Genomic DNA, 14,372 nt, shown 5'->3' with positions numbered 1-14,372 from the left:
GTGACACAACCCATTTTTAAATAATGATGATACCATTGTTTGGCAACACAAAGTAGAAATCAACTCTAAGGAAAAGGAATGGAGGTTTGAAGATATTTTATCAGAGTAATATTATGAGGCAATGATCAACATTTTAGAGTTTCTCAACATAGGGACTGGAGATAACTGAGACTTCCCAGGATTATTGAAAGGTTTCTCAACTCTCTTAGCACACCAAGTGTTGTCTGTGAATCAAATAAGTGATGTGTCTCCCATATATATAGTAAATATTTTCAGAGTGATGTTAATGCTACTGCAATAAATGCAAAATCATTAAAATATTACTGAGTTCAGCTTAAGTTGATTTTTGTCAATATTTTTCTCAATCTATGCATACTAGATATATGATCATTATGCAGTGGATTGTAACATGTTTGAGATTTCGAAGGCATGCTCATAATATTGTAAACTGCCGGCAGAGTAAAAAGATTACTGAATTGGGAATTCAGAGGCCTGGGATCTGGTTCTCATTTGGTCTCTTGCCAACTAAGGGCTGGGAGTCATGAGCAGATCATTCAACACTTTGGGCTTGGTTTCCTTAATTGTTAAATGATGGGGTTCTCCCAAATAAGACAGCTTTTGAGGATACTACCAGGAATAGCATCTGTCATTTGAGGTATTTACAATAAGTAAGCTTTTCTGGAAATCTTTTCAAGATTTTATAACATGTATTTACATGACATTGAAAATTAAGTTACTGATAACTTATTTTTATAGAATAATTTACTTACTCACTTATATGATTGGGTTACAATTGAATCTGATTAAATAAGCCCCAAAAGATTATCCCTGAAAATAGATGAATGAAAGGGCCCTGACTTGTTATTGTTTTACCTGTTAAAGTTACCCAATCATGATAACTTTAGGCCCCCGTTGTCAATAATGAAGATTATCTATTTCAGCAATACTGTCTCTGAATGCATCAGTCCATACGTCCTTTCATTCCATTTTTTAAATTAGTTTATTCGGGTGACAATTGTTAGTAAAGTTATACAGACTTCAGGTGTACAATTCTGTAATACATTATCTATATATCACACTATGTGTTCACCACCCAGAGTCAGTTCTCCTTCCGTCACCATATATTTGATCCCTTTTATCCTCTTCAACCACCCTCCTCCCCCCTTACCCTCTGGTAACCACTAAACTATTGTCTGTGTCTGTGAGTTTTTGTTTCTTCATTTGTTTGTCTTGTTCTTTTGTTGTTTTCAGTTTTATATGCCACATATCAGTGAAATCTATGGTTCTTCGCTGTTTCTGTCTGACTTATTTCGCTTAGTTTAATAATCTCAAGATCCATCCATGTTGTCACAAATGGTACTATTTCATATTTTCTTATGCCACAATAGTATTCCATATGTATATAACCAAAGTGTCCTTTGATAGATGATTGGATAAAGAAGATACGCTATTTATACACAATGGAATACTTTCATTCCATTTTTACATCAAATTGGGAACATCAGTCTTCAAACAGTAAATTGTCCCTAGTTTTTCTTTGGAAGTTGACCATTCTGCCTAGCTATTTGCTTCTCTTCAGGTTCTTATACACCATAAAAAGTAGTCTTTGTGTATTAAATTCATAGAAATTAACATTTTGTTAATAAGAATAGCTATTGAAATATAAGATAGTCATGCCTTTGAAGTAGGACAAAAGTTGGAAAAACAACTTTGGTGACTTTTTTTTTATTCTTTCTACCATTTGACAGGGCAAAAATGAAGAATTTTACCAATTTAAAACTATATTTCCTCAAAAAATGCATAATTCCTTTTCTGTTTTTTCTAGTTTGATAAACCCTCGATAGGAATTAATGTTGTTCCAGTTAGGTTTGCTTTATTTCTTTCATGTGATTTACTTTCATGTAACAAGCTAGAGATTCTGTAACATATAACTTAACATATAAAAATATACCCCTTCCATGCCTTTTTGTCTTAAAATAATGAAGTAAAATTATTTTTCAATATTGATTGGCTTTGTTTTGTTCTGTAGCTTAGGATATTCTTTTAAGCCTGTAAACCCCTGCTGTTATGCCCTTCTAATTCCTGATGTTTGGATAGTTTGCAAGTATGTGCATGTTTTTTAAAGCATGTGTAACCAAATGAAAATAAAGCAGGGACTGTAAACATAAATAAATAAATAAATAAATAAATAAATAAATAAATAAATAGTGTAGAATGTAATTTTAACAGTAAGTAAACATATTTTAGTTCTAGTTCTTACCAAAATATTTTGGGATAAAGGAAATGTCAATTTTAAGGATTAGTATCTTTCTCCTAATTAAAAAGAAAATAATGTGGTTTTCTATTGTGGACTATGTAATTCACTTTACCTTAGAATATTTGAATCTTAAATATAACTTCATTTCATTGAAAAGTTTATATTCAAAAAATGTTTTAAAATACAAGATTTGATGGCATTCCATATCTTTTATGTAAAATATTGCCATCATGGAAAAAGTACCAATATTACTATGGTTTAAATATGATTTACTGATTTAAAAATTAGCATTAACCATGATCTGATGAAATTTCCTGTTCTTAAGCAATATAAATAAGAGGTTCAAAATGAACCAACTCCACAACAGGACAGCTTCACAGATCTTTTTAAATAAGCAAAGTAAGCTCTGTTCCTATTTCAGAAACCATAACCTGTAGACTCACAGCTTTCCCAAGCTATCTTTACACTCTTAATTTGAGACACATTCATCAAAAGGATTAAGACAATGAGATTCACGTCCCAAGCAATAGCAAGTATGTGCGTGAAAACTGTCACGCTATCGTTCCTGGGAGTGTTGCCATTTCAGTAGCATGATTTATAACCATTGAATAGTATGTTCTTGTTTATGATTACCTCTTCTACTTTCAAAAGGAATTTGAGATGGTTTGGTGGACATGGTTTAAAGAAACAAATATCATAATTTTATTTTTATGCTTTGTAACAAGCAATTTTCCCTATGTAATTGTTACTTGTTTTCTACCTTTGATTTGGGGTTCCTATTGTATAGTTGGTAGTTACTGCACTTGTGGGCCTGGTGTGCTTTCTTACAAGTTAAATGAAAACATGAATTGATTTTGATGTAGCTTCTTTCACTACTTCAGTTAGTGTTTGCCATACTTGCAGTTCAAAATGCGTTTACTGATCCAGAACTTCAAAAGCTAAGTTTAGCCCAGCACAATCACTTAAAACGAACAGAAGATAGTGGTTACATTTCCAATGTCATTATGAAGACAGAGTTCAAGACTTCAGTGTTTGAATTTGTCAAGTTCTTTGACGTTTTAGCTATACGATGTGTTCAGATTTCACTTAAGAAACAGGCACTCAGATGATAAATTTAAACTCAAGTATACCCAAAGAGTATAAAATGTTTTATAAGCCCTTAAGCAATACACATGCTACCATTTCTCTGCATGTTTTTTTTGTCATTTTCCAGAGCATTCAATTGAATATTGAATTACATAGCATGCAATACCAATAAATAAATAATTTTAAATAATATTATTCCAGGATGGAATGGCTGGAAGCATTATGTTACTTTTATATATTACAAACAAAACAATTTTGTACATAGACCAAAGGGATGGCGTCTTAGATTGGATTCCTTGGAAGCATTCTCTTGAGACAAAAATCTGCATACAGGTTTATTGGGAAGTATTCTTGGTAGATCCACCTGCAAGGTAGTGAGGGAGGCAGTACAGGCATACCTCGGAGAAATTCTGGGGTTGGTTCCAGACCACAACAATACAGCAAGTCATAATCTTCATGCAGACGAAGGGTCTTGCCTTCAATTTGTAAAAAACACAACATCTGTGAAGCACAAGGAAGCAAAGCACAATAAAACAATGTATGCTTTATTGAGCAGAGGGAGAGGCTGACCCACGATGCAGTTGCTACTGTATCCTCAGCCAATCTTACAGTGAGCATTGGAGCTGGCTTCCTCTTTCAGAGTTGTCTTAAATTGAGGCAGGTGAACTGGCACTTGATATCCTTGCTCCGACTGAGAGCAAGACCTGGCACAGATGCAGCTGTAATCCATTTGCAGTCATTATTAATAGTCTCTGGGGTGTGGGTCCATCAACTCCAGGAGAGAACCTCAATGGAGGGCCACAGCATCTACGGCAGATAGGTACTGGCGTAGTCTACTTACCACACAAAGGTTACAAAGAGAAGGAAGAGTAATGACGGAAAATCAATTGGTTGTTTTTCTCTGGGCCTTCATATATTAGAACCACTGTTATTTATAGAATAATCTTTATTCTGGTATTCAAAAATCTCTTTTAAATCTCCTTAACCCAGGTGGGAAAAGTCCACATTTTGCCTGGTCCATGGAGTCTTCCCCCCTACTTTTTTTTTTTTTTCAGTTGTGGTAAGAAATTACAAATCACATAACATGAAATTTACTATCTTAACCATTTTAAAATGTACAGTACAGTAGCATTAACTATATGGATATTATTGTGTAACACATATCTAGAAACTTTTCATCTTGCAAAATCGATGATGTTTTCCATTGGAAATTTCCATCTAATTTACTAGATTGTCATCTTGGAAAAGCATCTTAATGTATCCAAAGCTTAGTTTCCTCTCCTACAAATTGGTAGTAATGATGCTCTCCCTGCCCATACCAGAGTGTTAGAGTGAGGAGTCCGTGCATAAAAATACTAAAAAGACACTTTTACACTGTTCAAAGTTCTGTGCAAGTATAAGGTTTTATTATAAATCCAGACCAAAATAATCTACACTTTAAGATTTAATATTTCTTCATTTATGTTGGAGGTAATGATTCCTCAGTCTTTGTTCTGCCTGATGAAACTCTAAATTGAATCTCTGATGAATCAGTCCCTCTCCCTCTGCACATACAAGGTGTGATCAAAAAACATGGTAAATGTTTAAATAAAAATATTTATTACGGTAAAAGTCACATTGCCATTAATCCCCCTCAAAATACTCCCCCTCACTTCAAACACACTTATCTCATCATTCTTGCCACTTTCTGAAGCAGTTATGGAAGCCATCTTTCGTGAGTGTCTTTAGTTGCACTGTTATGGCTGCCTCGATGTCCTGAATTGATTCAAAACGTTTACCTTTCATGGTCGTTTTGACTTTGGAGAAGAGCCAGAAGTCACATGATGCCAGATCTGGTGAATAAGGTGGATGAGGGCACACCATAATGGTTTTATTTGACAGAAGTTGCCATACACCAGAAGTGATGTATGACACGGAGCATGGTCATGATGGAGGGTGAACTACAAATATTCATGAAAGAGGACTTCCAGAACTGCTTCAGAAAGTGGCAAGGACCATGGGATAAGTGTGTTCAAAGCTTGGGGGAGTATTTTGAGGGGGGTTAAATGTGGTGTGTCTTTTACTGTAATAAATTTTATTTAAACATTCACCGTATTTTTCGATCACACCTCGTATGCCTTAACAGCTCTGCTGAATATACTGCACCTCATTCCGGTATTGATAACAACAGCAGCAAATGTTGGTTGAGGCCCTACTGTGTGTCAGTCATTGCACTGGGTTTGGTAAGGATGAAAAAAACATGAATCATTACTTACCTCAAGTAGCTTATCTCATCTCATAGGTGAGGCTTGTGAGGGCCTAGAGCACATATGACAACTTTAGAAACTCATTGCTAGTTATTTTGCTATTTAGAGTAAAAATGTAATTTACCCAAACAAATATGAGATTCATTTAGACTGAATTCTATAGAGAGCACTGCTTATCTGGTTTTGCTCATGCTTGAGTGCAGAATCTTATCTCGGAGATTCAGGTAGGAGCAATTCTATTCAAAGCAAACAAACAAAAAACAGATTGGAGTATTTAATTCAGGAACTTTTAAGGTGCTAAAAATTTTGGTAGAATAGCGGTACATTTTCTGTAATTAGAAATGTATGATGTTCTCTAGCAGGTTATACCCAAATGGATACATAGATTTTATTCTCATACGAGTTTGGGAATTGGTGATTATCCTTCATCAATAACATGGTGTTTGTTATGGGCTAGTGTGGCTTTTCTTCCCTTCTCTTCTGCACTGGGCTACTTGCTTCATGGCTCTCATTATTATATACTCTACTTTGTTCATTTGCAAAGTTGTAAGTGCACTGACAATGAATTTCTACTAAAGACATTGCTTTTCAAATATCCTGTAAAATGCTGGTTCTCTGATTTACAGGCATCATAGAATGACTACAGGCATCTGCAATTCTCTGTCTTTCACACTTGAACTTGAAGACCGTTTCTGTCCTACCTGTATTCCCTTTACTGGATCATCATTTTTGTTATTTCTGGAGCAATGGCAAGGGCATTTTAAATCCTGTTCTGGATACAGGTCTTTAATACATAAAAATGACTGCTGTATCAGTTATCCATTACTGTGTAACAAGCTACTCCCAAATATACTGGCTTAAAATATGAATAATTTACTTAGCTCATAATTTGGAGGATCTGCTTTGGGCTTATCTAGGACATTCTTTTGCTGGTCTCAGCCGGGTTCATTCATGCATGCCTGGTCAGTTGGTAGTTGGCCTCACTCATATGTCTGGCACTTGGTGGTTACTGGATGAGGCAATGGGTCTGACAAGGCCTCTTGTCTATCCTTTCATAGGCTAGTATAGTTCACATAGTGGTGAAAGTGTTCCAAGTATAGCCCAGTGCTCAAGCATTTCTCAAGCCTTTGCTTATGTCATGTTCACTAATATTCCATTGGCCAAAACAAGTCACTTGGCCAATCCATATTCAAGGAGTGAAGAAATATCCCATAGTTCTTGATGGGAAGATCTGAACTATCCTATTACAAGGGTGTAGATTCAGAAAGGGAAAGAATTTGTGGACACTTACTCTCTAACCAGAGATGCTTTCATTTTTATCACCAAGACATTTCCTGTGTAATATTATTCAGTATTCCCTGGCAGCGATGGCTTCTGGTATTTACTGTTTCTGCCCAATATCATGTGGATAAGAGAAGCATTTAACAATTGCACTTGACCTATACATCTGAAATATAAGAGCGTGCAAGCTTGGATAGGCATAAAGGATGTCCAGTACAAATGCTAAACAAACAAGTATAATATAAACCCAACACACACACTCACACACACACACACACACACACACACACACACACACACGGGGTGGAGGGAGGAGGAGAAAGACAGAGAGAGAGAGAGAGAGAGAGAGAGAGAGAGAGAGAGAACAGTGATTCTCTACCAGAGGCAATTTTACCCCCTCAGAGGACATTTGATAATGTCTGGAAACATCTTTGATTGTCATAATTGGGAAGGTGCTATGGCCAAGGATACTGATAAACATCCTATAATGCACAGGACAGCCACCTACACCAAAGAATTATCCATGCCAAAATGTCAGTAGTGCTGAGGTTGAGAAACCCTGCTTTTTATTGAGTTCATGTAGGATGAATTCATATAATGTGAGTTATAGAAGGGCACTTTGAAGATGCAAACTAAGAAAGGAAAAGGCAATGATTATTTCTGTCTTCAAATTAGTGAAGGAAGGATGCGTGTTTGGGTGAAGTCACATTGCAGATACTACTCAAAAATAATATTTATTTGAGGAAAGAAGTCGGATGCACTTGATTGTTATAATCCATCTTTTCACAGCTAGTTCAAGGTGATCTTCTCTGCCAAATTAGATTAGGTATTATATGTATTTTGTGGGTACCATATGTTGTAAACTATAGCTCTTGGAGTCAAAAGTATTTGAGTGATTAATAAGTCATGCATATTGAGTAGGACGTGTAGGCAAAGTATCTAATGATCAGATCATTCTTAGAAATATGTGTAGAGGTTAAGCACATTCTCTGGGCATTTTCACTTGTTAATGTGAGATTCTGAGCAATTTGCTTTACCTTTTGGTAAAATGTAAATAATCCCTATCCTGAAAATTGTTTGGTAAAAATTAAGTAACACAGGGTTTATACATATCTTTGCCTACCACATGGAAAACCCTGAGTAAATGATGGTGGTGATGGTAGTGTTTGTGGTAATCTCTCTTCCTTTCAAGTAGCAACAAATATTTCTTTTTTTGATTATTTCTTTTTAAATTTGTATTGGAGAATATTGGGGAACAGTGTGTTTTTCCAGGACCCATCAGCTCAAAGTCAAGTCGTTGTTTTCACTCTAGTTGTGGAGGGCACAGCTCACCGGCCCATGTGGGGATCGAACCGGTGACATTGGTGTTATGAGCACTGCGCTCTAACCATTGAGCCAACCGGCCGCCCTTGAATTATATTCTTAATAGCAGGAAATAGTCAATTGAAAAGTAACAAAGACAAAGTAGTGCCACTGAGCTTTAAAAGTCTACAGCTCCCACACCTAACAATTTTTGTTTCTAAAACCCAGAAATACAGTTAGTTATCATGAACCCTTGAGGTCCAATTCCCCAGGCCTTGCCTATGTATAGCACGAGCCCTTATTGTGCTTCAATATGAATAATTGATGATGTTTGAGTCACATATTTTATTTTGTCTTTAGAATTATGAGAAAGAATATAGACAAAAATCAATGTTTATGTTTTTATAACATTTGTTTCTAATTTTCCACCTGTACCTACAAATAACAAACATTTAGAGGGATGAATCAAGGTTTTTCCTTGCCAACATACAATAGGTTTTTCTTTCTGAGTCCCTATATTATGATTTCTATTTTTGTTACCAAGTACTTTCTAATTCTTACATATTTCATTAAGCTGCATGCTATCCTTTCAAATATTCAAAAAGAAAAGTATTCCCAAAGGTTGCTTACCTAGATAATAGTTATTTTATCTATTGGGTGTATGGAAGGGGCTAAACAATCTTTCCTGTAACTCATAGTATTAAGTAGTAATGCAGTTTGACCATACATACAGAATGGTACTTTTTAGATATTTTTGTTAGTATGAGTACAATAATGTATCATCTTGCCTGATTTTTTAAGTATAAAAGTAAAGAAAATGTTACCTACGTTCATGCAAGATAGAAATACAATATGTGCTTCTTGCTTTCTTGTCAACCAAAGGAGACTTGTGAATTACAGAAAACCACATGTGAATACTTCAAAGGAAGTAATCCAAACACATTGTGTGTATGTGTTTTTAAAAGATTTAGTAGCTCCTTTAAATCTCTAAGTAAAGCTCTTAGTCTGACTAATCATGTACCCTTGAAACCAATTAAATTTTCAGACTAGAGAAATGTTCTTTAAACACTTTTGGAAAAAAAAAAAAAAGAGATTTCCCTCATAAAGCCAACACCTTTTAATTAACAAAATATTCAGAGCGAAGATGTGGTTTGTAATAGTATATTATACCTACTGTTATTCATGCTACTATTCTGGTGTGCCAAACTCAATTCATTTCAGCTATTTTGAGCTTGACTTTCTCTTTGCTTAACTATGAAACGAAAAATACAGTTTTTAGTAGAGTTATTTTAATTTTCTAATGAACGCATGAGAAAGATATGTTATAATCAACAGTAGTCAGACTCTACAGGATGGGGGGGATATATATATATATACACACACACATACATATATATGATGTATGTACGTATCTGTTTGGCTTAATCGTACATGTTGTAACACATGTGGTTCTGGCATGAACTAATTAAGCAGGAAAGATGTCAGTGTCTACTGCTGGAGGGACATTTAATAGTGTAACACCATAAGGACTATTTTCCATCATGACCCCATGAAGGAAGAGATAACTTCAACAGACTTGAGACAAATAACCTTGGTCTCCATGGTGATTAGAGAGGCTGAGATCTAAAGAAGCATTTCTAGGGACAACTTCTTATTACCCGAGTGGCTCAAGGCAAGGGGTGGATGTCAGGCAAGAATAATCCGCTGTGACTATGAGGGCATTAAATGGGACATGGAGAAAAGGACCCCTGCTGGCCGGAGGGGAAGCCATTTCCCATGCTCTTCAGGGAGGAGAACCAGGAGACCTATCCCAGAATGCCATGTCTAAGATTCTGTGTAATACGAAGTTTATGTATCCTAACTCCTTACCTGATAGGATTATGGTTTGAAAGACCTCTGGGCAAATCCCCTTTCCATCTTCTAAATTATGGTTAACAGAAAACAGAAACAAACATCTCCCCCAACCATTAGAGTAAAGATTCTGTTCCTCAGTCTGAGCAAAACCACTCAAACTGTCCCCTTACAGATCTGACCAGTCTGCACTTTACCTAATGAGGTGCTTTGCTTATGTTTCTGGTAACATGACACAGTGGAAAGAACCCCATTTTTTTATTTTTACATAAAAGTACAGGCACCTGAAAATGCAGTATGAATCAATATGATATACATAATAAAATAAGATAAATGCTCTCAGGACCTCAAAATTTCTCCTTTGAAACACCTTGCTTAATAAAAAAATATATGTAAGAAAAAATATATACATGCATGGACCTAGCAGTAACTCTTTTTAGGAAAAATGAAATATTTTAATAGTGTTCAAGATGGAATTGGCCCTAATAAAATGTGTGAAGTAGATGGAGATTAGTCTCTTTCCACTTTATGTTACAACTTTTTTTTCTACTCTTGGAGACCCAAAGTTTCTGAGTTTAGAATCCAGCTCTCAGTTACTTTCAGATACCTTTTAGCCATATACAGAAAGAAGAAAAGATCTAATAATGGTACAATATTTTGTTCTTCCTAGTGATCGTTAGATTTAAGTAATAAAATGTTAAAGACTTCAAAGTATTTAGGACCCTAAAGAATGGTGTAATTCTTTGCCTTATGGAGACTTTTTCATTACAAGTTTTCCTGGACCTTCAAAAAACACAGAAAGCTGGAGTTGAGATTTGAAGAGAAATGAGATTTTTGTTTTGGGAAAGGAGAGAAGTATAGAGCATAGGGAAGGCCACAAAGGTGTGAAATGGCCCGTGCTAATTAGAGACTGCTGAATACAGACTGAGCTGTGCGAAGCATGGGAAGAATGGAAGGCAGTGAGGCTGGAGTGTGAAGTCTGGTTCAAGAAACACAGAGCCCAGAATGCCGTGCTAATTTAGAAAGTGGGTAACCAGTAAACAGTGAGCAGCAAAAAGCAAATAAGAAGGAAAAAACACACCCAGCATACCTACAAGCTGTCAGAACAATGCTAGGGTGTGACTTACATACATCAATTCATAAAATACTTAGTTCCATGAGATGGCACTGTTTTCTTCATTATGCAGGTGAACACTCTGAGGCTCAGAAAAGTTCAGTTTGGCAAGCATGTGATAATGTCTTATCTCAAGATGCCTGTAATCTTGTCCAAGGTTGTATGTCTAGGAAATGGTAAGGCCAACTATCTGTGAGGGAAGGAGTATTATAATTGACATTTTCCAGAGGAGTACCTGGAGATTCAAAGAGGTTGAGCAACCTGTCTAGGGTTACACAGCTAAGAAATGGCAGAGCAAGGATTTAAATTCCACAGTCTAGTCCTAGATAGTCTGTTTTACATTTTCTTTTTTGATCTAACATCCTTCCCCCCCCTTGATAGAAAAGTGGGGAGCAAAAGAGTTGATTGGTTCTATTTTCTCTCTTTAATGTTTGACCTTCCATTGTCTGCCCAAAGCAGTGGCTCTTCCTCCATTGTCTTTTGCTGTTGTTCTGAAAATAGCTAAAATGACCTAAACAGCAAGAACATAGGCATGTTCTGTGTTCTTATCGTCAAGAAACAATCCTTTGAGGTTGTTATCTTTTAGCACTCACCCTGAGTAAAAGGTCTTTTGGTTTACTGAAAAAGCTTACTGTACATAAACCTTTTGTTTAGTTGCATTCATTTATCTAGGGGCCATCAGTTGAGCACCTACTGTATTGCAGGACCTGTGTGATTTGCACGGGATAGAGCAGTGAGCAAGAGGGACGCATTTTCCCCTCCCTTTCCCACCAGTATAGAGATGTTTTCAGATGTTGCGTGCTAGAGGAGAGGAGACCAGCAATGAATGGCCTGACCAGTCCATAAGTGAGATCATCAGCCCATGACTGCCCATGTAGCTGCATGGCTCGACCTCTCAACCCTCCTCTCAATATCTTTCAACTTACTTTGTACTTGGTGATACTTCTTCCTTTTTCCTCACTGGAGAATTTTGTGATCTCACCCCAATGTCATTTGTTTATGGTTTTTAGTCATCTTGACTCACTCTCTGTTTTTCAGTCTCTGGCCCTAGCCTTTCTTTTCAATAGACTTCTTCTTTTTTTTTTTTTTAGTGTGCTTTCCAGAACACAGTTGAAGTCTGATAATTCTCTGCATTCTTATCCTTCACTGTATTGAAATTTGAGATGACACAATCATTTCCACTTCATTAAATGCTTCTTTTTTTGGTCAGAAGTAAGTGTGGAGAAAAAAAAAATCTCACTCCTGCTGTCTTTTGAGGGTCAAGTTTTCAACAAGTAAAGTTTAAAAAAAAAAAAAAAAAAACGTTTTCCAACACTTCCCAGAACTTTGAAATCCTCCCAAATGGCCATATGTTGCTTTGGTTATCTATTGTGTATCTATTTGAGAATAATTTGGTCATATTTTCTACTTAGCCAGACATTCTTGGAATTTAGCTCTCTCTTCATCCTCACGCATGCGTCCTCCCCAGGGATTCAGGTCCTCTCTTGGAATTCCTTTTAAGATTTCTAGATGTTGTTGGCTCCCGTGCTTCTCTGACTGTTGGATCACAAGATGCGATTTCTGCTTCAGATTGTTTCATTCTTTCTAGAAATAGCCTCAGAGTGATGAGATAGCTTCAAGGAACAATTTCCTCTTTATCTCAGTATTACTGTCTTTCAGTTATTACTTCTTGGCATTAGTCTTTTAACTCTGACACCTCACTTTTTTTTTCATCCTGCCTTGTTCAAAATTATTTCTTTCATCTGTAGGAACCACTTGTTGTCTCTGAGAAGCTTGAGACAAGGCATCCCTCCATTCCTCTCCTCATCTTCAACAACGACAAAAAACAAAAACAAACAAACAAAAAAACCACCTTGAAAGTGCAGAAACCAATACAACTATGAAAAGGAATTATAGCCACCTCAGAATGGAATGCTAACATGGCACATTTTTCTCATGTACCTGGAACACTTCCCTTGTTGTCCATGCCTCTCTGGTCTCCCACTGAGATGTTGTCTTTTGCAGCTTTCCCTCAAAGCTTCCTTCCTGCACTGTATAGTCAGTCCACTATTTCTTTGCTACTGGTCTATTGGATATATTAGGCTCCAGAAACCATTGCTTATAAACAGAGGCATTTTCTACCCCTCATCACTCCCCTTTGATAACCCAGCTTTTGTTGGTACTATCAATTCACACCAGCAAGTTCAGCCCCCTTCAGTAAGTATAGGGCCACAAGTAGACCTTTGACTGCGTTTTCCTCAGATATTTTCACGTATTTCTACCCCTGATCTCCAACTTCTCACCATATTTGCTCATCCCTGTGTTTCTTATTTATCAGGTGTTTATAAAAATAGTAATACCTAACATCATTACCTACTAATGGCAGGAACTATGCTAATATTGTTGTTGTGATTTTTCTGGCATTGTTCTATGTATATTTCTTATATTAGTCATTGAATCTACACAACTGCCCCTGTGACATTTACCCTATTTTTTATCCCTCCTTTACTGAGGAGAAAAATGAGGTTAAGTAACGTAACCAAGGTCACAGATTTTCTAAGGCAGAGAGCAGGATTCTCTCCCAAGTGCTTTTACTCAGGAACTTCAGATCTTAAACATTACCACGGGCTATCTTACACTACAGTGTTCAACGCTATTAATATTAATTTAATATTCCTTAATGACCTTGAAACAGCTTATCATATCCAAGTAGAAAAACTCTGATTTTCCAAAACTGATGTAACTTGGGTTTTCCTCACTGCTGGCCACTTTATTACCGGTCTGAAAGAAAAGGAAAAAAATATGGTAAACTGCTCCCAATATAAAACACAGAGCAAAGAACGGAACATTTCATTGGCTTTGATTTCCCTAGAGTCCACCTCCAAAGTAATTTACTTCCTATTCAAGAAAATCGTTAAGTCAGAAATAAGATCTTATCCAATCTTTCCTTTTGCTTTTTTTTCCCTTGAATGAAAAAAATAAGTAAAAATTACTCACCTGACAATGTCTCAATGCTCTTTTTATTTTTTTAAACAGTTCCATAATCTATATAACTGTTCTTGACAAAGACTATTTAAATTAAATTAATTGTCCAGCCATGAGAATAAGCAAAATCATTTTGAAAGACTGTGTATTACTGAAATGTGTATTAATGCGTACTAATGAATAGTCTGAGTCTTTGAATTTTCTATCATGTAGTACTATGTAAAGTATCCACATTCTTAGGAAAAAATATATAATGCCATAAGTAATACTT

The 14,372-nt window shown here is 36.0% G+C and overlaps 1 protein-coding gene across 8 annotated transcripts in view; it reads left to right on the top strand.

The window, feature by feature from the left end:
• Nucleotides 1–14,372, top strand: part of DMD (dystrophin) — a 2,122,179-nt gene that overhangs the window by 1,470,642 nt on the left and 637,165 nt on the right. The window lies entirely within an intron of this gene.

This window comes from Rhinolophus sinicus, chromosome 18 (assembly GCF_057876585.1).
Source record: "Rhinolophus sinicus isolate RSI-liver-muscle chromosome 18, RSI-T2T, whole genome shotgun sequence".
In the NCBI taxonomy this organism is placed as follows: domain Eukaryota; kingdom Metazoa; phylum Chordata; class Mammalia; order Chiroptera; family Rhinolophidae; genus Rhinolophus; species Rhinolophus sinicus.
Note: the sequence above shows the minus strand (reverse complement) of the source record. Positions and strands in the feature narration are given on the sequence as shown.